General features: G+C 50.3%; 26 non-coding genes and 3 pseudogenes across 26 annotated transcripts; 14 read left to right on the top strand and 15 right to left on the bottom strand.

Annotated features, from left to right (window-relative positions):
• Nucleotides 1–2,325: 2,325 nt before the first annotated feature.
• Nucleotides 2,326–2,489, top strand: LOC135040333 (U1 spliceosomal RNA). Its single transcript, XR_010234255.1, has one exon. It is a non-coding gene; the product is annotated as a U1 spliceosomal RNA (small nuclear RNA).
• Nucleotides 2,490–2,641: 152 nt separating this feature from the next.
• On the top strand, nt 2,642–2,804 carry LOC135040289 (U1 spliceosomal RNA). Its single transcript, XR_010234219.1, has one exon. It is a non-coding gene; the product is annotated as a U1 spliceosomal RNA (small nuclear RNA).
• Nucleotides 2,805–3,478: 674 nt separating this feature from the next.
• LOC135040321 (U1 spliceosomal RNA) lies at nt 3,479–3,642 on the top strand. Its single transcript, XR_010234249.1, has one exon. It is a non-coding gene; the product is annotated as a U1 spliceosomal RNA (small nuclear RNA).
• Nucleotides 3,643–3,794: 152 nt separating this feature from the next.
• LOC135040329 (U1 spliceosomal RNA) lies at nt 3,795–3,930 on the top strand (annotated as a pseudogene).
• Nucleotides 3,931–4,631: 701 nt separating this feature from the next.
• On the top strand, nt 4,632–4,795 carry LOC135040411 (U1 spliceosomal RNA). The gene has a single exon (XR_010234316.1). It is a non-coding gene; the product is annotated as a U1 spliceosomal RNA (small nuclear RNA).
• Nucleotides 4,796–4,947: 152 nt separating this feature from the next.
• Nucleotides 4,948–5,110, top strand: LOC135040324 (U1 spliceosomal RNA). Its single transcript, XR_010234252.1, has one exon. It is a non-coding gene; the product is annotated as a U1 spliceosomal RNA (small nuclear RNA).
• A 674-nt stretch (nt 5,111–5,784) lies between these two features.
• LOC135040404 (U1 spliceosomal RNA) lies at nt 5,785–5,948 on the top strand. The gene has a single exon (XR_010234309.1). It is a non-coding gene; the product is annotated as a U1 spliceosomal RNA (small nuclear RNA).
• A 151-nt stretch (nt 5,949–6,099) lies between these two features.
• LOC135040278 (U1 spliceosomal RNA) lies at nt 6,100–6,262 on the top strand. Its single transcript, XR_010234208.1, has one exon. It is a non-coding gene; the product is annotated as a U1 spliceosomal RNA (small nuclear RNA).
• A 674-nt stretch (nt 6,263–6,936) lies between these two features.
• On the top strand, nt 6,937–7,100 carry LOC135040382 (U1 spliceosomal RNA). The gene has a single exon (XR_010234287.1). It is a non-coding gene; the product is annotated as a U1 spliceosomal RNA (small nuclear RNA).
• Nucleotides 7,101–7,252: 152 nt separating this feature from the next.
• LOC135040339 (U1 spliceosomal RNA) lies at nt 7,253–7,415 on the top strand. The gene has a single exon (XR_010234259.1). It is a non-coding gene; the product is annotated as a U1 spliceosomal RNA (small nuclear RNA).
• Nucleotides 7,416–8,089: 674 nt separating this feature from the next.
• On the top strand, nt 8,090–8,253 carry LOC135040375 (U1 spliceosomal RNA). Its single transcript, XR_010234281.1, has one exon. It is a non-coding gene; the product is annotated as a U1 spliceosomal RNA (small nuclear RNA).
• Nucleotides 8,254–8,405: 152 nt separating this feature from the next.
• LOC135040335 (U1 spliceosomal RNA) lies at nt 8,406–8,541 on the top strand (annotated as a pseudogene).
• Nucleotides 8,542–9,396: 855 nt separating this feature from the next.
• On the bottom strand, nt 9,397–9,559 carry LOC135040281 (U1 spliceosomal RNA). Its single transcript, XR_010234211.1, has one exon. It is a non-coding gene; the product is annotated as a U1 spliceosomal RNA (small nuclear RNA).
• A 468-nt stretch (nt 9,560–10,027) lies between these two features.
• Nucleotides 10,028–10,190, top strand: LOC135040305 (U1 spliceosomal RNA). Its single transcript, XR_010234234.1, has one exon. It is a non-coding gene; the product is annotated as a U1 spliceosomal RNA (small nuclear RNA).
• Nucleotides 10,191–11,018: 828 nt separating this feature from the next.
• On the bottom strand, nt 11,019–11,181 carry LOC135040279 (U1 spliceosomal RNA). The gene has a single exon (XR_010234209.1). It is a non-coding gene; the product is annotated as a U1 spliceosomal RNA (small nuclear RNA).
• A 468-nt stretch (nt 11,182–11,649) lies between these two features.
• On the top strand, nt 11,650–11,812 carry LOC135040304 (U1 spliceosomal RNA). The gene has a single exon (XR_010234233.1). It is a non-coding gene; the product is annotated as a U1 spliceosomal RNA (small nuclear RNA).
• An 828-nt stretch (nt 11,813–12,640) lies between these two features.
• On the bottom strand, nt 12,641–12,803 carry LOC135040293 (U1 spliceosomal RNA). Its single transcript, XR_010234223.1, has one exon. It is a non-coding gene; the product is annotated as a U1 spliceosomal RNA (small nuclear RNA).
• Nucleotides 12,804–12,955: 152 nt separating this feature from the next.
• Nucleotides 12,956–13,119, bottom strand: LOC135040397 (U1 spliceosomal RNA). The gene has a single exon (XR_010234302.1). It is a non-coding gene; the product is annotated as a U1 spliceosomal RNA (small nuclear RNA).
• A 674-nt stretch (nt 13,120–13,793) lies between these two features.
• LOC135040283 (U1 spliceosomal RNA) lies at nt 13,794–13,956 on the bottom strand. The gene has a single exon (XR_010234213.1). It is a non-coding gene; the product is annotated as a U1 spliceosomal RNA (small nuclear RNA).
• A 142-nt stretch (nt 13,957–14,098) lies between these two features.
• On the bottom strand, nt 14,099–14,262 carry LOC135040400 (U1 spliceosomal RNA). Its single transcript, XR_010234305.1, has one exon. It is a non-coding gene; the product is annotated as a U1 spliceosomal RNA (small nuclear RNA).
• A 674-nt stretch (nt 14,263–14,936) lies between these two features.
• Nucleotides 14,937–15,099, bottom strand: LOC135040334 (U1 spliceosomal RNA). The gene has a single exon (XR_010234256.1). It is a non-coding gene; the product is annotated as a U1 spliceosomal RNA (small nuclear RNA).
• Nucleotides 15,100–15,251: 152 nt separating this feature from the next.
• Nucleotides 15,252–15,415, bottom strand: LOC135040273 (U1 spliceosomal RNA). Its single transcript, XR_010234203.1, has one exon. It is a non-coding gene; the product is annotated as a U1 spliceosomal RNA (small nuclear RNA).
• Nucleotides 15,416–16,089: 674 nt separating this feature from the next.
• LOC135040303 (U1 spliceosomal RNA) lies at nt 16,090–16,252 on the bottom strand. Its single transcript, XR_010234232.1, has one exon. It is a non-coding gene; the product is annotated as a U1 spliceosomal RNA (small nuclear RNA).
• Nucleotides 16,253–16,404: 152 nt separating this feature from the next.
• On the bottom strand, nt 16,405–16,568 carry LOC135040405 (U1 spliceosomal RNA). Its single transcript, XR_010234310.1, has one exon. It is a non-coding gene; the product is annotated as a U1 spliceosomal RNA (small nuclear RNA).
• Nucleotides 16,569–17,266: 698 nt separating this feature from the next.
• On the bottom strand, nt 17,267–17,402 carry LOC135040348 (U1 spliceosomal RNA; annotated as a pseudogene).
• Nucleotides 17,403–17,554: 152 nt separating this feature from the next.
• LOC135040410 (U1 spliceosomal RNA) lies at nt 17,555–17,718 on the bottom strand. The gene has a single exon (XR_010234315.1). It is a non-coding gene; the product is annotated as a U1 spliceosomal RNA (small nuclear RNA).
• Nucleotides 17,719–18,392: 674 nt separating this feature from the next.
• Nucleotides 18,393–18,555, bottom strand: LOC135040320 (U1 spliceosomal RNA). Its single transcript, XR_010234248.1, has one exon. It is a non-coding gene; the product is annotated as a U1 spliceosomal RNA (small nuclear RNA).
• Nucleotides 18,556–18,707: 152 nt separating this feature from the next.
• Nucleotides 18,708–18,871, bottom strand: LOC135040372 (U1 spliceosomal RNA). Its single transcript, XR_010234278.1, has one exon. It is a non-coding gene; the product is annotated as a U1 spliceosomal RNA (small nuclear RNA).
• Nucleotides 18,872–19,545: 674 nt separating this feature from the next.
• LOC135040300 (U1 spliceosomal RNA) lies at nt 19,546–19,708 on the bottom strand. The gene has a single exon (XR_010234229.1). It is a non-coding gene; the product is annotated as a U1 spliceosomal RNA (small nuclear RNA).
• Between the last annotated feature and the right edge of the window lie 81 nt (nt 19,709–19,789).

The following is a 19,789-nucleotide window of genomic DNA, read 5'->3' as shown; positions in this document are numbered from 1 at the left end:
TCTCCTGTCTGCTTACTTTGTGCCTTCCAACGCACAATGCAAACTACAGGTAGTGCTGCAGGGCCAACACCCTTTTACTTGCCTTACAGAGCAGCTCTGGAGCTGTTACAGTGCCCAGCTGCTGCAAGAAATCAGCTTGAATGCTTCAGGGGCTGGGGCATAGCCAACATGAGCAGCAAGATGCAGCACTGGACTATTAGTAATGTACTGTTGTATGCTGAGCACCACAATGCAGCACAAGACAATGAGCAGTGATACTGAGCACTGATGAGGATACTACTGAGAACTGACACTGAGCAGGAGAGACACACTACTAGTATTACTGAGCAGCAATAAGTAACCACTGATACTGGGCACTGATATTGAGATTTCCACTGAGAGAACATAGCCACGTCCTCTCCGCTCTCTCTTCAATGCACGAGTAAAAATGGCGGCAACGCGCAGCTCTTTATATGGAATCCGAATCTCGCGAGAATCCGACAGCGGGATGATGACATTTTCCCTTGTTCAGGTTTTCCGAGTCAGGCGGGAACAACCGAGCCTGCCACGGACCAGTGTAAACCACGTGGAGTTCGTCGGGAATTCGGTTCTCGGAGAACCGAACCCGCTCCTCTATATATACTATATTACTATGTTACTGTAGTATACAGAACACCACAATGCAATGAGCAGTGATAGTGAGCACTGATGAGGATACTAGAACTGACACTGAGCAGCAAGATGCAGCACTGGACTATTAGTAATGTACTGTAGTATGCTGAGCACCACAATGCAGCACAAGACAATGAGCAGTGATACTGAGCACTGATGAGGATACTACTGAGAACTGACACTGAGCAGGAGAGACACACTACTAGTATTACTGAGCAGCAATAAGTAACCACTGATACTGAGCACTGATATTGAGATTTCCACTGAGAGAACATAGCCACGTCCTCTCCGCTCTCTCTTCAATGCACGAGTAAAAATGGCAGCAACGCGCAGCTCTTTATATGGAATCCGAATCTCGCAAGAATCCGACAGCGGGATGATGACATTTTCCCTTGTTCAGGTTTTCCGAGTCAGGCGGGAACAACCGAGCCTGCCTCGGACCAGTGTAAACCACGTGGAGTTCGTGGGGAATTCGGTTCTCGGAGAACCGAACCCGCTCCTCTCTACCTTATACCCATCAATTTTTTTATTTTCAATCTAAGCCCCTGCAGTTTTCTGTAAGCATCTGCTTCGCTATGATGATCAACAAGTCACAAGGGCAAACACTCAGGGCTTGAGGCGTAGATCTTAGGACCAGCTGCTACAAGCATGGCAGAGGTGTCACTATCACTGGTGACACCCAGAAAGGTGGCGAGGGAGATTGTAATGCAGTGCGCGCAGATAAACAGCGCAATGGTAAAAAGGAGGCATGGTTTCATAGGTAGGGGCGTGGCCTGGTGGCCTGAATCTACATTTTGTTGCTCCGGGTGTCCCGGGGGTTGGGGGCTGCACCCGGGGACTAGTGTGTGAGCTGTGCTGGCTCCTGCACAGTGACAGGGCATGGCCACCCAGCATGACGCCTCCCTTCTTGACCATGCTGTAATTGCAGTCGCACTGCAGTTCAGCGTGATCATAAAAAATGGTGTAGGCTCCTGCTGGTGCAGGCTGTAGAGAAAAGCTGCTGTGACCACGCCCCCTGTGTCTCCTCCGTTGCAGACCCCATTTTGAAGCCTTGCCCCCGGACTAAGAGAAAAGTATGCCCTTGCGCACTATCCTGACTTCTCCTCCCGTCTGCTTAATTTGTGCCTTCCAACGCACAATGCGAACAACAGGTGGTGCTGCAGGGCCCACACCCTTTTACTTGCCTTACAGAACAGCTCTGGAGCTGTTACAGTGCCCAGCTGCTGCAAGAAATCAGCTTGAATGCTTCAGGGGATGGGGCATGGCCAACATGAGCCCCACACCAAAGGAGGGTGGGGGTGTTTAATGCGAACTAGGGGTCATCCAAGCACTGCAAAAGGCCGCCATGCCCTGCATGCCCCTTTTCTCTTTTCATATGCAGATGAGGGTTCCAGTCAACTTTGGCCCACTGCTTGGATAACATCACCGTATGCAAATCCGTCTGCTGCAGACCTTCCCCAAGGAGTGCTTGTACTAGTTGTTGCATATGGTTTGATATTTGATGGTGCTTCAGTATTAGGCAGCCTTCCGCCCTCCCATGTTCATCTGAAAAGATGTGGTCTCCCTGCAGTTGTTGTCCCCAGATGAGAGTTCCCTTGTGCTGCCTCAGTTGAATCTCCTTTACTTGACAGAGATGTGCCTGAGCAGCGGCCCTCACCAGCCCTATCCCAAATCATACTTATTTTGCATAGGAGATACCATGGTCATGAAGATTGTTCTCCCAGGGTGAGGTTCATTCATTGCATTCTGGGTATGCTGACCCCTGTGATTTTCCCAAATGTGGGAAACTCGACTGCATTATTTGTGGTAGTGGGGGACTGTGTTTGTGCTTTCCTCTGGTCAGCTCTGGTAAAAGTCAGATTTCTTTGTCTCAGATCTTCCTCTAGCCTTGTTCTTCTTTCGAGAGTTCCCTTGTGCTGCCTCAGTTGGATCTCTTTCACTTGACAGGGGGGTGCCCGAACAGCGACCCTCCCCAGCTCTAGCCCAACTCCTACTTACCTGCCAGGTGAGATACTATGATCATGAAGGTGCTTCTCCCAGGGCAAGGCTCACCCATTGCACTCTGGGTGTGCTGCCCCTGCGATTTCCCCAAATGTGGGAAACTTGACTGCATAATTTGTGTTTCCCCTGGTCGGCTCTCGTATAATTCAGATCTATTTGTCTCAGGTCTCTCTCCAGCCTAGTTTGCTGTCTGTTTCCACTTCTCTTTTCTTCAGCCGCTCCCTTCTATACCCTTGTGCACTATCCTGACTTCTCCTCCCGTCTGCTTACTTTGTGCCTTCCAATGCACAATGCAAACTACAGGTAGTGCTGCAGGGCCCACACCCTTTTACTTGCCTTACAGAGCAGCTCTGGAGCTGTTACAGTGCCCAGCTGCTGCAAGAAATCAGCTTGAATGCTTCAGGGGATGGGGCATGGCCAACATGAGCCCCACACCAAAGGAGGGGGGAGGTGTTTAATGCGAACTAGGGGTCATCCAAGCACTGCAAAAGGCCGCCATGCCCTGCATGCCCCTTTTCTCTTTTCATATGCAGATGAGGGTTCCAGTCAACTTTGGCCCACTGCTTGGATAACATCACCGTATGCAAATCCGTCTGCTGCAGACCTTCCCCCAGGAGTGCTTGTACTAGTTGTTGCATATGGTTTGATATTTGATGGTGCTTCAGTATTAGGCAGCCTTCCGCCCTCCCATGTTCATCTGAAAAGATGTGGTCTCCCTGCAGTTGTTGTCCCCAGATGAGAGTTCACTTGTGCTGCCTCAGTTGAATCTCCTTTACTTGACAGAGATGTGCCTGAGCAGCTGCCCTCACAAGCCCTATCCCAAATCATACTTATTTTGCATAGGAGATACCATGGTCATGAAGATTGTTCTCCCAGGGTGAGGTTCATTCATTGCATTCTGGGTATGCTGACCCCTGTGATTTTCCCAAATGTGGGAAACTCGACTGCATTATTTGTGGTAGTGGGGGACTGTGTTTGTGCTTTCCTCTGGTCAGCTCTGGTAAAAGTCAGATTTCTTTGTCTCAGATCTTCCTCTAGCCTTGTTCTTCTTTCGAGAGTTCCCTGGTGCTGCCTCAGTTGGATCTCCTTCACTTCACAGGGGGGAACCCGAGCAGCGACCCTCCCCAGCTCTAGCCCAACTCCTACTTACCTGCCAGGTGAGATACTATGATCATGAAGGTGCTTCTCCCAGGGCAAGGCTCAACCATTGCACTCTGGGTGTGCTGCTCCTGCGATTTCCCCAAATGTGGGAAACTTGACTGCATAATTTGTGTTTCCCCTCGTCGGCTCTCGTATAATTCAGATCTCTTTGTCTCAGGTCTCTCTCCAGCCTAGTTTGCTGTCTGTTTCCACTTCTCTTTTCTTCAGCCGCTCCCTTCTATACCCTTGTGCACTATCCTGACTTCTCCTCCCGTCTGCTTACTTTGTGCCTTCCAATGCACAATGCAAACTACAGGTAGTGCTGCAGGGCCCACACCCTTTTACTTGCCTTACAGAGCAGCTCTGGAGCTGTTACAGTGCCCAGCTGCTGCAAGAAATCAGCTTGAATGCTTCAGGGGCTGGGGCATAGCCAACATGAGCCCCACACCAAAGGAGGGTGGAGGTGTTTAATGCAAACTAGGGGTCAGCCAAGCGCCGCAAAAGGCCACCATGCCCTGCACGCCCCTTTTCTCTTTTCATATGCAGACGAGGGTTGAAGCCAACTTTGACCCACTGCTTGGATGACATCACCATATGCAAATCCATCTGCGGCAGGCCTTCCCCCAGGAATGCTTGCACTAGTTGTTGCATTTGGTTTGTTGTTTGGGGGTGCTTCAGTATTAGGCAGCCTTCTGCCCTCCCATGTTCATCTGAAAATATATGTTCTCCCTGCAGTTGTTGTCCCAAGATGAGAGTTCCCTTGTGCTGCCTCAGTTGAATCTCCTTTACTTGACAGAGATGTGCATGAGCAGCGGCCCTCCCCAGCCCTATTCCAAATCATACTTATTTTGCATAGGAGATACCATGGTCATGAAGATTTTTCTCCCAGGGTGAGGTTCATTCATTGCATTTTGGGTATGCTGACCCCTGTGATTTCCCCAAATGTGGGAAACTTGACTGCATTATTTGTGGTAGTGGGAGACTGTGTTTGTGCTTTCCTCTGGTCAGCTCTGGTAAAAGTCAGATTTCTTTGTCTCAGATTTTCCTTTAGCCTTGTTCTTTTTTCGAGAGTTCCCTTGTGCTGCCTCAGTTGGATCTCCTTCACTTTACAGGGGGGTACCCGAGCAGCGACCCTCCCCAGCTCTAGCCCAACTCCTACTTACCTGCCAGGTGAGATACTATGATCATGAAGGTGCTTCTCCCAGGGCAAGGCTCACCCATTGTACTCTGGGTGTGCTGCTCCTGTGATTTCCCCAAATGTGGGAAACTTGACTGCATAATTTGTGTTTCCCCTGGTCGGCTCTCGTATAATTCAGATCTCTTTGTCTCAGGTCTCTCTCCAGCCTAGTTTGCTGTCTGTTTCCACTTCTCTTTTCTTCAGCCGCTCCCTTCTATACCCTTGTGCACTATCCTGACTTCTCCTCCCGTCTGCTTACTTTGTGCCTTCCAATGCACAATGCAAACTACAGGTAGTGCTGCAGGGCCCACACCCTTTTACTTGCCTTACAGAGCAGCTCTGGAGCTGTTACAGTGCCCAGCTGCTGCAAGAAATCAGCTTGAATGCTTCAGGGGATGGGGCATGGCCAACATGAGCCCCACACCAAAGGAGGGTGGAGGTGTTTAATGCGAACTAGGGGTCATCCAAGCACCGCAAAAGGCCGCCATGCCCTGCACGCCCCTTTTCTCTTTTCATATGCAGATGAGGGTTGAAGCCAACTTTGACCCACTGCTTGGATGACATCACCGTATGCAAATCCGTCTTCTGCAGAACTTCCCCCAGGAATGCTTGCACTAGTTGTTGCATTTGGTTTGTTGTTTGGGGGTGCTTCAGTATTAGGCAGCCTTCTGCCCTCCCATGTTCATCTGAAAATATGTGTTCTCCCTGCAGTTGTTGTCCCCAGATGAGAGTTCCCTTGTGCTGCCTCAGTTGAATCTCCTTTACTTGACAGAGATGTGCCTGAGCAGCGGCCCTCCCCAGCTCTATCCCAAATCATACTTATTTTGCATAGGAGATACCATGGTCATGAAGATTATTCTCCCAGGGTGAGGTTCATTCATTGCATTATGGGTATGCTGACCCCTGTGATTTCCCCAAATGTGGGAAACTCGACTGCTTTATTTGTGGTAGTGGGGGACTGTGTTTGTGTTTTCCTCTGGTCAGCTCTGGTAAAAGTCAGATTTCTTTGTTCAGATCTTCCTCTAGCCTTGTTCTTCTTTCGAGAGTTCCCTTGTGCTGCCTCAGTTGGATCTCCTTCACTTGACAGGGGGGTGCCCAAGCAGAGACCCTCCCCAGCTCTAGCCCAACTCCTACTTACCTGCCAGGTGAGATACTATGATCATGAAGGTGCTTCTCCCAGGGCAAGGCTCACCCATTGCACTCTGGGTGTGCTGCCCCTGCGATTTCCCCAAATGTGGGAAACTTGACTGCATAATTTGTGTTTCCCCTGGTCGGCTCTCGTGTAATTCAGATCTCTTTGTCTCAGGTCTCTCTCCAACCTAGTTTGCTGTCTGTTTCCACTTCTCTTTTCTTCAGCCGCTCCCTTCTATACCCTTGTGCACTATCCTGACTTCTCCTCCCGTCTGCTTACTTTGTGCCTTCCAATGCACAATGCAAACTACAGGTAGTGCTGCAGGGCCCACACCCTTTTACTTGCCTTACAGAGCAGCTCTGGAGATGTTACAGTGCCCAGCTGCTGCAAGAAATCAGCTTGAATGCTTCAGGGGATGGGGCATGGCCAACATGAGCCCCACACCAAAGGAGGGTGGAGGTGTTTAATGCGAACTAGGGGTCATCCAAGCACCGCAAAAGGCCGCCATGCCCTGCACGCTCCTTTTCTCTTTTCATATGCAGATGAGGGTTGAAGCCAACTTTGACCCACTGCTTGGATGACATCACCGTATGCAAATCCGTCTTCTGCAGAACTTCCCCCAGGAATGCTTGCACTAGTTGTTGCATTTGGTTTGTTGTTTGGGGGTGCTTCAGTATTAGGCAGCCTTCTGCCCTCCCATGTTCATCTGAAAATATGTGTTCTCCCTGCAGTTGTTGTCCCCAGATGAGAGTTCCCTTGTGCTGCCTCAGTTGAATCTCCTTTACTTGACAGAGATGTGCATGAGCAGCGGCCCTCCCCAGCCCTATTCCAAATCATACTTATTTTGCATAGGAGATACCATGGTCATGAAGATTGTTCTCCCAGGGTGAGGTTCATTCATTGCATTTTGGGTATGCTGACCCCTGTGATTTCCCCAAATGTGGGAAACTTGACTGCATTATTTGTGGTAGTGGGGGACTGTGTTTGTGCTTTCCTCTGGTCAGCTCTGGTAAAAGTCAGATTTCTTTGTCTCAGATTTTCCTCTAGCCTTGTTCTTCTTTCGAGAGTTCCCTTGTGCTGCCTCAGTTGGATCTCCTTCAGTTTACAGGGGGGTACCCGAGCAGCGATCCTCCCCAGCTCTAGCCCAACTCCTACTTACCTGCCAGGTGAGATACTATGATCATGAAGGTGCTTCTCCCAGGGCAAGGCTCACCCATTGCACTCTAGGTGTGCTGCTCCTGCGATTTCCCCAAATGTGGGAAACTTGACTGCATAATTTGTGTTTCCCCTGGTCGGCTCTCGTATAATTCAGATCTCTTTGTCTCAGGTCTCTCTCCAGCCTAGTTTGCTGTCTGTTTCCACTTCTCTTTTCTTGAGCCGCTCCCTTCTATGCCCTTGCGCACTATCCTGACTTCTCCTCCTGTCTGCTTACTTTGTGCCTTCCAACGCACAATGCGAACTACAGGTAGTGCTGCAGGGCCCACACCCTTTTACTTGCCTTACAGAGCAGCTCTGGAGCTGTTACAGTGCCCAGCTGCTGCAAGAAATCAGCTTGAATGCTTCAGGGGCTGGGGCATAGCCAACATGAGCCCCACACCAAAGGAGGGTGGAGGTGTTTAATGCAAACTAGGGGTCAGCCAAGTGCCGCAAAAGGCCACCATGCCCTGCACGCCCCTTTTCTCTTTTCATATGCAGACGAGGGTTGAAGCCAACTTTGACCCACTGCTTGGATGACATCACCATATGCAAATCCATCTGCGGCAGGCCTTCCCCCAGGAATGCTTGCACTAGTTGTTGCATTTGGTTTGTTGTTTGGGGGTGCTTCAGTATTAGGCAGCTTTCTGCCCTCCCATGTTCATCTGAAAATATATGTTCTCCCTGCAGTTGTTGTCCCCAGATGAGAGTTCCCTTGTGCTGCCTCAGTTGAATCTCCTTTACTTGACAGAGATGTGCACGAGCAGCGGCCCTCCCCAGCCCTATTCCAAATCATACTTATTTTGCATAGGAGATACCATGGTCATGAAGATTTTTCTCCCAGGGTGAGGTTCATTCATTGCATTTTGGGTATGCTGACCCCTGTGATTTCCCCAAATGTGGGAAACTCAACTGCATTATTTGTGGTAGTGGGGGACTGTGTTTGTGCTTTCCTCTGGTCAGCTCTAGTAAAAGTCAGATTTCTTTGTCTCACATTTTCCTCTAGCCTTGTTCTTCTTTCGAGAGTTCCCTTGTGCTGCCTTTGTTGGATCTCCTTCACTTTACAGGGGGGTACCCGAGCAGCGACCCTCCCCAGCTCTAGCCCAACTCCTACTTACCTGCCAGGTGAGATACTATGATCATTAAGGTGCTTCTCCCAGGGCAAGGCTCACCCATTGTACTCTGGGTGTGCTGCTCCTGCGATTTCCCCAAATGTGGGAAACTTGACTGCATAATTTGTGTTTCCCCTCGTCGGCTCTCGTATAATTCAGATCTCTTTGTCTCAGGTCTCTCTCCAGCCTAGTTTGCTGTCTGTTTCCACTTCTCTTTTCTTCAGCCGCTCCCTTCTATACCCTTGTGCACTATCCTGACTTCTCCTCCCGTCTGCTTACTTTGTGCCTTCCAATGCACAATGCAAACTACAGGTAGTGCTGCAGGGCCCACACCCTTTTACTTGCCTTACAGAGCAGCTCTGGAGCTGTTACAGTGCCCAGCTGCTGCAAGAAATCAGCTTGAATGCTTCAGGGGCTGGGGCATAGCCAACATCAGCCCCACACCGAAGGAGGGTGGAGGTGTTTAATGCAAACTAGGGGTCAGTCAAGCGCCGCAAAAGGCCACCATGCCCTGCACGCCCCTTTTCTGTTTTCATATGCAGATGAGGGTTGAAGCCAACTTTGACCCACTGCTTGGATGACATCACCATATGCAAATCCATCTGCGGCAGGCCTTCCCCCAGGAATGCTTGCACTAGTTGTTGCATTTGGTTTGTTGTTTGGGGGTGCTTCAGTATTAGGCAGCCTTCTGCTGCACCCTGCTTTGGTGTGGGGCTCATGTTGGCCATGCCCCATCCCCTGAAGCTTTCAAGCAGATTTCTTGCAGCAGCTGGGCACTGTAACAGCTCAAGAGCTGCTCTGTAAGGCAAGTAAAAGGGTGTGGGCCCTGCAGCACTACCTGTAGTTTGCATTGTGCATTGGAAGGCACAAAGTAAGCAGACGGGAGGAGAAGTCAGGATAGTGCACAAGGGTATAGAAGGGAGCGGCTGAAGAAAAGAGAAGTGGAAACAGACAGCAAACTAGGCTGGAGAGAGATCTGAGACAAAGAGATCTGAATTATACGATAGCCGACCAGGGGAAACACAAATTATGCAGTCAAGTTTCCCACATTTTGGGAAATCGCAGGGGCAGCACACCCAGAGTGCAATGGGTGAGCCTTGCCCTGGGAGAAGCACCTTCATGATCATAGTATCTCACCTGGCAGGTAAGTATGAGTTGGGCTAGAGCTGGGGAGGGTCGCTGCTCGGGCACCCCCCTGTTAAGTGAAGGAGATCCAACTGAGGCAGCACAAGGGAACTCTCAAAAGAAGAACAAGGCTAGAGGAAGATCTGAAACAAAGAAATCTGACTTTTACCAGAGCTGACCAGAAGAAAACACAAACACAGTCCCCCACTACCACAAATAAAGCAGTCGAGGTGAGGTTCATTCATTGCATTTTGGGTATGCTGACCCCTGTGATTTCCCCAAATGTGGGAAACTCGACTGCTTTATTTGTGGTAGTGGGGGACTGTGTTTGTGTTTTCTTCTGGTCAGCTCTGGTAAAAGTCAGATTTCTTTGTTTCAGATCTTCCTCTAGCCTTGTTCTTCTTTTGAGAGTTCCCTTGTGCTGCCTCAGTTGGATCTCCTTCACTTAACAGGGGGGTGCCCGAGCAGCGACCCTCCCCAGCTCTAGCCCAACTCCTACTTACCTGCCAGGTGAGATACTATGATCATGAAGGTGCTTCTCCCAGGGCAAGGCTCACCCATTGCACTCTGGGTGTGCAGCCCCTGCGATTTCCCCAAATGTGGGAAACTTGACTGCATAATTTGTGTTTCCCCTGGTCGGCTCTCGTATAATTCAGATCTCTTTGTCTCAGATCTCTCTCCAGCCTAGTTTGCTGTCTGTTTCCACTTCTCTTTTCTTCAGCCGCTCCCTTCTATACCCTTGTGCACTATCCTGACTTCTCCTCCCGTCTGCTTACTTTGTGCCTTCCAATGCACAATGCAAACTACAGGTAGTGCTGCAGGGCCCACACCCTTTTACTTGCCTTACAGAGCAGCTCTGGAGCTGTTACAGTGCCCAGCTGCTGCAAGAAATCTGCTTGAATGCTTCAGGGGATGGGACATGGCCAACATGAGCCCCACACCAAAGGAGGGTGGAGCAGAAGGCTGACTAATACTGAAGCACCCCCAAACAACAAACCAAATGCAACAACTAGTGCAAGCATTCCTGGGGGAAGGCCTGCCGCAGATGGATTTGCATATGGTGATGTCATCCAAGCAGTGGGTCAAAGTTGGCTTCAACCCTCGTCTGCATATGAAAACAGAAAAGGGGCGTGCAGGGCATGGTGGCCTTTTGCGGCGCTTGACCGACCCCTAGTTTGCATTAAACACCTCCACCCTCCTTCGGTGTGGGGCTCATGTTGGCTATGCCCCAGCCCCTGAAGCATTCAAGCTGATTTCTTGCAGCAGCTGGGCACTTTAACAGCTCCAGAGCTGCTCTGTAAGGCAAGTAAAAGGGTGTGGGCCCTGCAGCACTACCTGTAGTTTGCATTGTGCATTGGAAGGCACAAAGTAAGCAGACGGGAGGAGAAGTCAGGATAGTGCACAAGGGTATAGAAGGGAGCGGCTGAAGAAAAGAGAAGTGGAAACAGACAGCAAACTAGGCTGGAGAGAGATCTGAGACAAAGAGATCTGAATTATACGATAGCCGACCAGGGGAAACACAAATTATGCAGTCAAGTTTCCCACATTTGGGGAAATCGCAGGGGCAGCACACCCAGAGTGCAATGGGTGAGCCTTGCCCTGGGAGAAGCACCTTCATGATCATAGTATCTCACCTGGCAGGTAAGTATGAGTTGGGCTAGAGCTGGGGAGGGTCGCTGCTCGGGCTCCCCCCTGTTAAGTGAAGGAGATCCAACTGAGGCAGCACAAGGGAACTCTCAAAAGAAGAACAAGGCTAGAGGAAGATCTGAAACAAAGAAATCTGACTTTTACCAGAGCTGACCAGAAGAAAACACAAACACAGTCCCCCACTACCACAAATAAAGCAGTCGAGGTGAGGTTCATTCATTGCATTTTGGGTATGCTGACCCCTGTGATTTCCCCAAATGTGGGAAACTCGACTGCTTTATTTGTGGTAGTGGGGGACTGTGTTTGTGTTTTCTTCTGGTCAGCTCTGGTAAAAGTCAGATTTCTTTGTTTCAGATCTTCCTCTAGCCTTGTTCTTCTTTTGAGAGTTCCCTTGTGCTGCCTCAGTTGGATCTCCTTCACTTAACAGGGGGGTGCCCGAGCAGCGACCCTCCCCAGCTCTAGCCCAACTCCTACTTACCTGCCAGGTGAGATACTATGATCATGAAGGTGCTTCTCCCAGGGCAAGGCTCACCCATTGCACTCTGGGTGTGCAGCCCCTGCGATTTCCCCAAATGTGGGAAACTTGACTGCATAATTTGTGTTTCCCCTGGTCGGCTCTCGTATAATTCAGATCTCTTTGTCTCAGATCTCTCTCCAGCCTAGTTTGCTGTCTGTTTCCACTTCTCTTTTCTTCAGCCGCTCCCTTCTATACCCTTGTGCACTATCCTGACTTCTCCTCCCGTCTGCTTACTTTGTGCCTTCCAATGCACAATGCAAACTACAGGTAGTGCTGCAGGGCCCACACCCTTTTACTTGCCTTACAGAGCAGCTCTGGAGCTGTTACAGTGCCCAGCTGCTGCAAGAAATCTGCTTGAATGCTTCAGGGGATGGGACATGGCCAACATGAGCCCCACACCAAAGGAGGGTGGAGCAGAAGGCTGACTAATACTGAAGCACCCCCAAACAACAAACCAAATGCAACAACTAGTGCAAGCATTCCTGGGGGAAGGCCTGCCGCAGATGGATTTGCATATGGTGATGTCATCCAAGCAGTGGGTCAAAGTTGGCTTCAACCCTCGTCTGCATATGAAAACAGAAAAGGGGCGTGCAGGGCATGGTGGCCTTTTGCGGCGCTTGACCGACCCCTAGTTTGCATTAAACACCTCCACCCTCCTTCGGTGTGGGGCTCATGTTGGCTATGCCCCAGCCCCTGAAGCATTCAAGCTGATTTCTTGCAGCAGCTGGGCACTTTAACAGCTCCAGAGCTGCTCTGTAAGGCAAGTAAAAGGGTGTGGGCCCTGCAGCACTACCTGTAGTTTGCATTGTGCATTGGAAGGCACAAAGTAAGCAGACGGGAGGAGAAGTCAGGATAGTGCACAAGGGTATAGAAGGGAGCGGCTGAAGAAAAGAGAAGTGGAAACAGACAGCAAACTAGGCTGGAGAGAGACCTGAGACAAAGAGATCTGAATTATACGAGAGCCGACCAGGGGAAACACAAATTATGCAGTCAAGTTTCCCACATTTGGGGAAATCGCAGGAGCAGCACACCCAGAGTGCAATGGGTGAGCCTTGCCCTGGGAGAAGCACCTTCATGATCATAGTATCTCACCTGGCAGGTAAGTAGGAGTTGGGCTAGAGCTGGGGAGGGTCGCTGCTCGGGTACCCCCCTGTCAAGTGAAGGAGATCCAACTGAGGCAGCACAAGGGAACTCTCGAAAGAAGAACAAGGCAAGAGGAAAATCTGAGACAAAGAAATCTGACTTTTACCAGAGCTGACCAGAGGAAAGCACAAACACAGTCCCCCACTACCACAAATAATGCAGTTGAGTTTCCCACATTTGGGGAAATCACAGGGGTCAGCATACCCAAAATGCAATGAATGAACCTCACCCTGGGAGAACAATCTTCATGACCATGGTATCTCCTATGCAAAATAAGTATGATTTGGAATAGGGCTGGGGAGGGCCGCTGCTCATGCACATCTCTGTCAAGTAAAGGAGATTCAACTGAGGCAGCACAAGGGAACTCTCATCTGGGGACAACAACTGCAGGGAGAACACATATTTTCAGATGAACATGGGAGGGCAGAAGGCTGCCTAATACTGAAGCACCCCCAAACAACAAACCAAATGCAACAACTAGTGCAAGCATTCCTGGGGGAAGTTCTGCAGAAGACGGATTTGCATACGGTGATGTCATACAAGCAGTGGGTCAAAGTTGGCTTCAACCCTCATCTGCATATGAAAAGAGAAAAGGGGCGTGCAGGGCATGGCGGCCTTTTGCGGTGCTTGGATGACCCCTAGTTCGCATTAAACACCTCCACCCTCCTTTGGTGTGGGGCTCATGTTGGCCATGCCCCATCCCCTGAAGCATTCAAGCAGATTTCTTGCAGCAGCTGGGCACTGTAACAGCTCCAGAGCTGCTCTGTAAGGCAAGTAAAAGGGTGTGGGCCCTGCAGCACTACCTGTAGTTTGCATTGTGCATTGGAAGGCACAAAGTAAGCAGACGGGAGGAGAAGTCAGGATAGTGCACAAGGGTATAGAAGGGAGCGGCTGAAGAAAAGAGAAGTGGAAACAGACAGCAAACTAGGCTGGAGAGAGACCTGAGACAAAGAGATCTGAATTATACGAGAGCCGACCAGGGGAAACACAAATTATGCAGTCAAGTTTCCCACATTTGGGGAAATCGCAGGGGCAGCACACCCAGAGTGCAATGGGTGAGCCTTGCCCTGGGAGAAGCACCTTCATGATCATAGTATCTCACCTGGCAGGTAAGTAGGAGTTGGGCTAGAGCTGGGGAGGGTCTCTGCTCGGGCACCCCCCTGTCAAGTGAAGGAGATCCAACTGAGGCAGCACAAGGGAACTCTCAAAAGAAGAACAAGGCTCTGAAACAAAGAAATCTGACTTTTACCAGAGCTGACCAGAGGAAAACACAAACACAGTCCCCCACTACCACAAATAAAGCAGTCGAGTTTCCCACATTTGGGGAAATCACAGGGGTCAGCATACCCAGAATGCAATGAATGAACCTCACCCTGGGAGAATAATCTTCATGACCATGGTATCTCCTATGCAAAATAAGTATGATTTGGGATAGAGCTGGGGAGGGCCGCTGCTCAGGCACATCTCTGTCAAGTTAAGGAGATTCAACTGAGGCAGCACAAGGGAACTCTCATCTAGGGACAACAACTGCAGGGAGAACACATATTTTCAGATGAACATGGGAGGGCAGACGGCTGCCTAATACTGAAGCACCCCCAAACAACAAACCAAATGCAACAACTAGTGCAAGCATTCCTGGGGGAAGGCCTGCCGCAGAGGGATTTGCATATGGTGATGTCATCCAAGCAGTGGGTCAAAGTTGGCTTCAACCCTCGTCTGCATATGAAAAGAGAAAAGGGGCGTGCAGGGCATGGTGGCCTTTTGCGGCGCTTGGCTGACCCCTAGTTTGCATTAAACACCTCCACCCTCCTTTGGTGTGGGGCTCATGTTGGCTATGCCCCAGCCCCTGAAGCATTCAAGCTGATTTCTTGCAGCAGCTGGGCACTGTAACAGCTCCAGAGCTGCTCTGTAAGGCAAGTAAAAGGGTCTGGGCCCTGCAGCACTACCTGTAGATCGCATTGTGCGTTGGAAGGCACAAAGTAAGCAGACAGGAGGAGAAGTCAGGATAGTGCGCAAGGGCATAGAAGGGAGCGGCTCAAGAAAAGAGAAGTGGAAACAGACAGCAAACTAGGCTGGAGAGAGACCTGAGACAAAGAGATCTGAATTATACGAGAGCCGACCAGGGGAAACACAAATTATGCAGTCAAGTTTCCCACATTTAGGGAAATCGCAGGGGCAGCACACCCAGAGTGCAATGGGTGAGCCTTGCCCTGGGAGAAGCACCTTCATAATCATAGTATCTCACCTGGCAGGTAAGTAGGAGTTGGGCTAGAGCTGGGGAGGGTCGCTGTTCGGGCACCCCCCTGTCAAGTGAAAGAGATCCAACTGAGGTAGCACAAGGGAACTCTCGAAAGAAGAACAAGGCTAGAGGAAGATCTGAGACAAAGAAATCTGACTTTTTCCAGAGCTGACCAGAGGAAAGCACAAACACAGTCCCCCACTACCACAAATAATGCTGTCGAGTTTCCCACATTTGGGGAAATCACAGGGGTCAGCATACCCAGAATGCAATGAATGAACCTCACCTTGGGAGAACAATCTTCATGACCATGGTATCGCCTATGCAAAATAAGTATGATTTGGGATAGGGCTGGGGAGGGCCGCTGCTCAGGCACATCTCTGTCAAGTAAAGGAGATTCAACTGAGGCAGCACAAGGGAACTCTCATCTTGGGACAACAACTGCAGGGAGAACATATATTTTCAGATGAACATGGGAGGGCAGAAGGCTGCCTAATACTGAAGCACCCCCAAACAACAAACCAAATGCAACAACTAGTGCAAGCATTCCTGGGGGAAGGCCTGCCGCAGATGGATTTGCATATGGTGATGTCATCCAAGCAGTGGGTCAAAGTTGGCTTCAACCCTCGTCTGCATATGAAAAGAGAAAAGGGGCGTGCAGGGCATGGTGGCCTTTTGCGGCGCTTGGCTGACCCCTAGTTTGCATTAAACACCTCCACCCTCCTTTGGTGTGGGGCTCATGTTGGCTATGCCCCAGCCCCTGAAGCATTCAAGCTGATTTCTTGCAGCAGCTGGGCACTGTAACAGCTCCAGAGCTGCTCTGTAAGGCAAGTAAAAGGGTCTGGGCCCTGCAGCACTACCTGTAGATCGCATTGTGCGTTGGAAGGCACAAAGTAAGCAGACAGGAGGAGAAGTCAGGATAGTGCGCAAGGGCATAGAAGGGAGCGGCTCAAGAAAAGAGAAGTGGAAACAGACAGCAAACTAGGCTGGAGAGAGACCTGAGACAAAGAGATCTGAATTATACGAGAGCCGACCAGGGGAAACACAAATTATGCAGTCAAGTTTCCCACATTTAGGGAAATCGCAGGGGCAGCACACCCAGAGTGCAATGGGTGAGCCTTGCCCTGGGAGAAGCACCTTCATGATCATAGTATCTCACCTGGCAGGTAAGTAGGAGTTGGGCTAGAGCTGGGGAGGGTCGCTGTTCGGGCACCCCCCTGTCAAGTGAAAGAGATCCAACTGAGGCAGCACAAGGGAACTCTCGAAAGAAGAACAAGGCTAGAGGAAGATCTGAGACAAAGAAATCTGACTTTTTCCAGAGCTGACCAGAGGAAAGCACAAACACAGTCCCCCACTACCACAAATAATGCAGTCGAGTTTCCCACATTTGGGGAAATCACAGGGGTCAGCATACCCAGAATGCAATGAATGAACCTCACCTTGGGAGAACAATCTTCATGACCATGGTATCGCCTATGCAAAATAAGTATGATTTGGGATAGGGCTGGGGAGGGCCGCTGCTCAGGCACATCTCTGTCAAGTAAAGGAGATTCAACTGAGGCAGCACAAGGGAACTCTCATCTGGGGACAACAACTGCAGGGAGAACACATATTTTCAGATGAACATGTGAGGGCAGAAGGCTGCCTAATACTGAAGCACCCCCAAACAACAAACCAAATGCAACAACTAGTGCAAGCATTCCTGGGGGAAGGCCTGCAGCAGATGGATTTGCATATGGTGATGTCATCCAAGCAGTGGGTCAAAGTTGGCTTCAACCCTCGTCTGCATATGAAAAGAGAAAAGGGGCGTGCAGGGCATGGCGGCCTTTTGCAGCGCTTGGATGACCCCTAGTTCGCATTACACACCTCCACCCTCCTTCGGTGTGGGGCTCATGTTGGCTATGCCCCAGCCCCTGAAGCATTCAAGCTGATTTCTTGCAGCAGCTGGGCACTGTAACTGCTCCAGAGCTACTCTGTAAGGCAAGTAAAAGGGTGTGGGCCCTGCAGCACTACCTGTAGTTCGCATTGTGCGTTGGAAGGCACGAAGTAAGCAGACGGGAGAAGTCAGGATAGTGCGCAAGGGCATAGAAGGGAGCGGCTCAAGAAAAGAGAAGTGGAAACAGACAGCAAACTAGGCTGGAGAGAGACCTGAGACAAAGAGATCTGAATTATACGAGAGCCGACGAGGGGAAACACAAATTATGCAGTCACGTTTCCCACATTTGGGGAAATCGCAGGAGCAGCACACCCAGAGTGCAATGGTTGAGCCTTGCCCTGGGAGAAGCACCTTCATGATCATAGTATCTCACCTGGCAGGTAAGTAGGAGTTGGGCTAGAGCTGGGGAGGGTCGCTGCTCGGGTTCCCCCCTGTGAAGTGAAGGAGATCCAACTGAGGCAGCACCAGGGAACTCTCGAAAGAAGAACAAGGCTAGAGGAAGATCTGAGACAAAGAAATCTGACTTTTACCAGAGCTGACCAGAGGAAAGCACAAACACAGTCTCCCACTACCACAAATAATGCAGTCAAGTTTCCCACATTTGGGGAAATCACAGGGGTCAGCATACCCAAAATGCAATGAATGAACCTCACCCTGGGAGAAAAATCTTCATGACCATGGTATCTCCTATGCAAAATAAGTATGATTTGGAATAGGGCTGGGGAGGGCCGCTGCTCATGCACATCTCTGTCAAGTAAAGGAGATTCAACTGAGGCAGCACAAGGGAACTCTCATCTTGGGACAACAACTGCAGGGAGAACATATATTTTCAGATGAACATGGGAGGGCAGAGGACTGCCTAATACTGAAGCACCCCCAAACAACAAACCAAATGCAACAACTAGTGCAAGCATTCCTGGGGGAAGGCCTGCCGCAGATGGATTTGCATATGGTGATGTCATCCAAGCAGTGGGTCAAAGTTGGCTTCAACCCTCGTCTGCATATGAAAAGAGAAAAGGGGCGTGCAGGGCATGGTGGCCTTTTGCGGCGCTTGGCTGACCCCTAGTTTGCATTAAACACCTCCACCCTCCTTTGGTGTGGGGCTCATGTTGGCTATGCCCCAGCCCCTGAAGCATTCAAGCTGATTTCTTGCAGCAGCTGGGCACTGTAACAGCTCCAGAGCTGCTCTGTAAGGCAAGTAAAAGGGTGTGGGCCCTGCAGCACTACCTGTAGTTCGCATTGTGCGTTGGAAGGCACAAAGTAAGCAGACAGGAGGAGAAGTCAGGATAGTGCGCAAGGGCATAGAAGTAAGCGGCTCAAGAAAAGAGAAGTGGAAACAGACAGCAAACTAGGCTGGAGAGAGACCTGAGACAAAGAGATCTGAATTATACGAGAGCCGACCAGGGGAAACACAAATTATACAGTCAAGTTTCCCACATTTGGGGAAATCGCAGGAGCAGCACACCCAGAGTGCAATGGGTTAGCCTTGCCCTGGGAGAAGCACCTTCATGATCATAGTATCTCACCTGGCAGGTAAGTAGGAGTTGGGCTAGAGCTGGGGAGGGTCGCTGCTAGGGTACCCCCCTGTAAAGTGAAGGAGATCCAATTAAGGCAGCACAAGGGAACTCTCGAAAGAAGAACAAGGCTAGAGGAAAATCTGAGACAAAGAAATCTGACTTTTACCAGAGCTGACCAGAGGAAAGCACAAACACAGTCCCCCACTACCACAAATAATGCAGTTGAGTTTCCCACATTTGGGGAAATCACAGGGGTCAGCATACCCAAAATGCAATGAATGAACCTCACCCTGGGAGAAAAATCTTCATGACCATGGTATCTCCTATGCAAAATAAGTATGATTTGGAATAGGGCTGGGGAGGGCCGCTGCTCATGCACATCCCTGTCAAGTAAAGGAGATTTAACTGAGGCAGCACAAGGGAACTCTCATCTGGGGACAACAACTGCAGGGAGAACACATATTTTCAGATGAACATGGGAGGGCAGAAGGCTGCCTAATACTGAAGCACCCCCAAACAACAAACCAAATGCAACAACTAGTGCAAGCATTCCTGGGGGAAGTTCTGCAGAAGACGGATTTGCATACGGTGATGTCATCCAAGCAGTGGGTCAAAGTTGGCTTCAACCCTCATCTGCATATGAAAAGAGAAAAGGGGCGTGCAGGGCATGGCGGCCTTTTGCGGTGCTTGGATGACCCCTAGTTCGCATTAAACACCTCCACCCTCCTTTGGTGTGGGGCTCATGTTGGCCATGCCCCATCCCCTGGAGCATTCAAGCTGATTTCTTGCAGCAGCTGGGCACTGTAACAGCTCCAGAGCTGCTCTGTAAGGCAAGTAAAAGGGTGTGGGCCCTGCAGCACTACCTGTAGTTTGCATTGTGCATTGGAAGGCACAAAGTAAGCAGACGGGAGGAGAAGTCAGGATAGTGCACAAGGGTATAGAAGGGAGCGGCTGAAGAAAAGAGAAGTGGAAACAGACAGCAAACTAGGCTGGAGAGAGACCTGAGACAAAGAGATCTGAATTATACGAGAGCCGACCAAGGGAAACACAAATTATGCAGTCAAGTTTCCCACATTTGGGGAAATCGCAGGGGCAGCACACCCAGAGTGCAATGGGTGAGCCTTGCCCTGGGAGAAGCACCTTCATGATCATAGTATCTCACCTGGCAGGTAAGTAGGAGTTGGGCTAGAGCTGGGGAGGGTCGCTGTTCGGGCACCCCCCTGTCAAGTGAAAGAGATCCAACTGAGGCAGCACAAGG

Source organism: Pseudophryne corroboree, unplaced genomic scaffold (assembly GCF_028390025.1).
Source record: "Pseudophryne corroboree isolate aPseCor3 unplaced genomic scaffold, aPseCor3.hap2 scaffold_739, whole genome shotgun sequence".
Taxonomy (NCBI): domain Eukaryota; kingdom Metazoa; phylum Chordata; class Amphibia; order Anura; family Myobatrachidae; genus Pseudophryne; species Pseudophryne corroboree.
This window is presented reverse-complemented; position numbering and strand designations above follow the sequence as displayed.